Below are 3,719 nucleotides of genomic sequence, written 5' to 3' on the forward strand. Positions count from 1 at the left end.
TTCTGTTGATACTCTTAATTGAATGCTTATCATGAGTCTCTACACAGAGCTTCGTTTGTATCTGTTGGCTGTTTGCTTTCTTATCAAGCGCCAATGCCCAACAGTTTGACTTCCGCCTCGGCTGACCCTTCGGCCACGCCAGGCGTCCAGCGCTACAATTTTAACTCCTTCCTACGTACTGTTATCGGCGTACTGCCTGAAACGACTGTAATTAGACTTGGCTTGTTCCTGCGGTTACAACAGCTCGTCCTACATGTCCCTGATTCCGGAGCCCCATTCGTGTTGCTTTGGTGCTGACAGTGTTCGCGGTGCTACTTTTAATTCTGCAGTGGCCTACATAGTCCTCTTTAAAACCGTCCTTCATGATCACCCGACAAATACTTTCGCTTCCGTTGCGTCTTAGCGGACGATGTGTCTCCGCTTTCTCTGTATGCAGTCTTCGATACAGTGCCTCTTGAAACACCAAAAACCTCTAATTGTCCAGAATGCTTCTCAAACCAATCGTAAACAACTGTGGCTCGATGACAAGACTCACTGTCATCCGTAAAAATTCCATCGTTGTTTAGGAACATGAAGTCCACGAATGGCTGCAAATGATCTCCAGAAAGCCGAACATAACCATTTCCAGTCAATGATGGGGGTTCAGTTTGACCACAGGACCCAGCCCATTCAATGTAAACACAGCCCACACAATTATGGAGCCACCATCAGCTTCCAGCGTACCTTTTTGGCACGACACTCGATGACTAGCATCAGCTCCTGTCAACTCAAATCGGGACTTGTCTGGCCAAGCTATAGTCCTCCAGTCTTATAGGGTCCAATTGATTTGGTACGAGCCCAGGAGAGGCGCTGCAAGCGTTGTCCTGCTTTTATCAAAGGCACTCGTCTGTATTTTGTTGTCCGCAGCTCGTGCTCGTGCGGTAGCGTTCTCGCGTCCCACGCCCGGGTTCGTTTCCCGTAGGGGTCAGGGATTTTCTCTGCCTCGTGATGACTGGGTGTTGTGTGATGTCCTTACGTTAGTTAGGTTTAAGTAGTTCTACGTTCTAGGGGACTAATGACCATAGATGTTAAGTCCCATAGTGTTCAGAGCCATTTGAACCATTTTTTAATTTTGTTATTCTCGGCACACTCTTGACACTGTGGATCTCGGAATATTCCATAACGATTTCCAAAACGGAATGTCCCATGCGTCCAGCTCCAGCTACCATTCCGCGTCCAGAGTCCGTTAATTTCCGATGTGCGGCCGTAATCACATGAATCACCTGAGTACAAACGACAGCTCCGTCAATGCACTGCCCTCTTATGCCTTGTGTACGCGACGCTACTGCCACGTTGTATACTTTCATATCGCTGTCTCATGCCTTTCACCTCAGTCTAGACAGTCAAGTAGAATAATTCTGAGACGCCCTTTATACTACGTAAAACACATATAGTCTTTAAAGCAAATACAAATCAATAATCTTCGAGTTAAAATAAATGGGAAAGAAACCTAGACGAATTATAAATGTTTTACCTTTTCCCGAAAACAGGAAACTGCTTTCCATATTACTCTTCTCTTATGCGTGTAGACAGTTTGAACATCTCGTATTCTCTAATTTTAACAACGTAACGGAACTTTGTTTCGAGAATCATCCCTTATAGCTATATACCTCATTGAAGGCACTGTGTTATTTTGAAGGGAAGTTTAATGCAGGCGGGTTTACTTCCGAGCAGCCAGTCTTGTGAATATTGTCACGTCCCACAGCAAATGTTTCGTCTCGTCGGACAAGCGGGCATGATTTCCCGGCGGTGCTGTTTATTATCCAAGAGAGATGGAGCTAGTTTGCATTGCAGTAGCCTTCTACGTCTCCAATTCGAGACTTTTATATTTTTTTAATCCCTATGTCAATACTTGAGTATATACGGGAAAATGGGTGATACTGTCACTATTTTTATTCCCCTTACGATCTAGAGCACCGATGCTGCGCGACTGTAGTGTACGTCAAAGGCAGTTAAAATGGATTTATTTCTTCATACGATGTCGCTTAAGTGTGTATTAACAAATTACTTCGTATCATGATAAAAATGATGTTCGTTAATACAGAAAATGTGTAAGCAAAGACCTCCCACATCCTAAACGTGAATGATGTTTTGTTTATGCTGTTGTTAAGTGTTATAGATTTTCTGGTTGTTTAGGTATAGTACTTCCGTTTATTTTCACACTACGTCTACATCTACATCTAAATGCTGTTTTAATTATTGCCACCTCATCTCTCTTATCATATACGTGACACTCTCTCTCCTATTTCGCGGTGGTACAATACGATCTGTCCTTCATTGAACTCTCTTGATGTCCTCTGTCAGTGTTACTGGCAAGGACCCCATATTGCTCAGCAATATTATAGCAGACAACAGACAAGCTTAGTGCAGGCAGTCTCTTTGTAGATCTCTGCATCTTCTAATCGTTCTGTCAGTAAAACGTAGTCTTCGGTTTGCCTTCCCCTCAACATCATCTATGTGATCGCTCCAATTTAAGTAGTTCGTAATTTTAATTCCTAGGTGTTTAGTGGAATTGACAGCCTTTAAATTTGCGTGATTCATAGTGTAACCAAAATTTAATGGATTTGTTTTCGTTCTCATGTGGATGACATCTCACTTTCCTTAGTCAGAGACAACTGCCATTTTTCGCGCCAGAGAGATATCTTGTTTAAATCATTTTTCATTTGTTTTTGATCTTCTGGCAATATTTCTAGACGATAAGTGACAGCATCATCTGCAAATAAACTAAGAAGACTGCTCATATTGTCTCCTAAATCGTTTATATAAGTTAGGAACAGCAGAGGGCCTGTAACATTTCCTTTGGAGAACGCCGGACATTACTTCCCTTTTGATAATTTTCCGTCTATTGCTACGCACTGTGACCTTTCTGAGAGGATACCACGAATCCAGACGCACAGATGAAGCGATAGACCATAGGTACTCAATTTGTTTAGAAGTCTCTTGTCAGGAACGATGTCAAAAGCTTTCTGCAAATCTCGAAATAAGAAATCAATTTGAGATCCCCTGTCGATGGTACTCATTATTTCGTACGAGGAAAGAGCTAGTTCTATTTCACAAGAATAATATTTTCTGAATCCGTGCTATGTGTTATTACATCGTTACCTTCGAGGTAATTCATAATGTTCAAACACTGTTCCAGTATAGTACTCCAAATCAACGTCGGGGTATGACCTATCCAACTTTCCAGTCAAAAGATCGGATCTTTCATCGAGCACGTAGTTCTACATAATTAGTAAGTCTGAGACTATTGCACCAGCATACTCTGATAGGAACCCAACTGGTACTGTAGACTTGCCTTTATTAAATGATTTAAGCTGCTTCGCTAAACTGTGGATACCTGCTTCTAAGTTATTCATGTTTGAAACTGTTCTTGATTTGAATTCTGGAACATTTACTTCATTTTCTTTGGTGAAGGAATTTCTTAAAGCTGTGCTTAAGGACTCCGCTTTAGTGGTGCTGTCATCGGTGATATTGTCACTGGTACCGTGCAATTAAGGTACTGGCAGCGTTTTGCCACTGGTGTACTTTACATACAACCAGAATATCAGAAAGAAATTCAGTCATTAGTTGCAAAGTTATCTTTATTTTGCTTTACCGATTTCGATAGATGGTGTGAAAAGTGGCAATTGAGCCTGAATAGGGTAAAGTGTGAAGTCATTCACTTGAGTATTAAAAGAAGT

The sequence above is a fragment of the Schistocerca piceifrons genome, chromosome 5 (genome assembly GCF_021461385.2).
Source record: "Schistocerca piceifrons isolate TAMUIC-IGC-003096 chromosome 5, iqSchPice1.1, whole genome shotgun sequence".
Lineage (NCBI taxonomy): Eukaryota > Metazoa > Arthropoda > Insecta > Orthoptera > Acrididae > Schistocerca > Schistocerca piceifrons.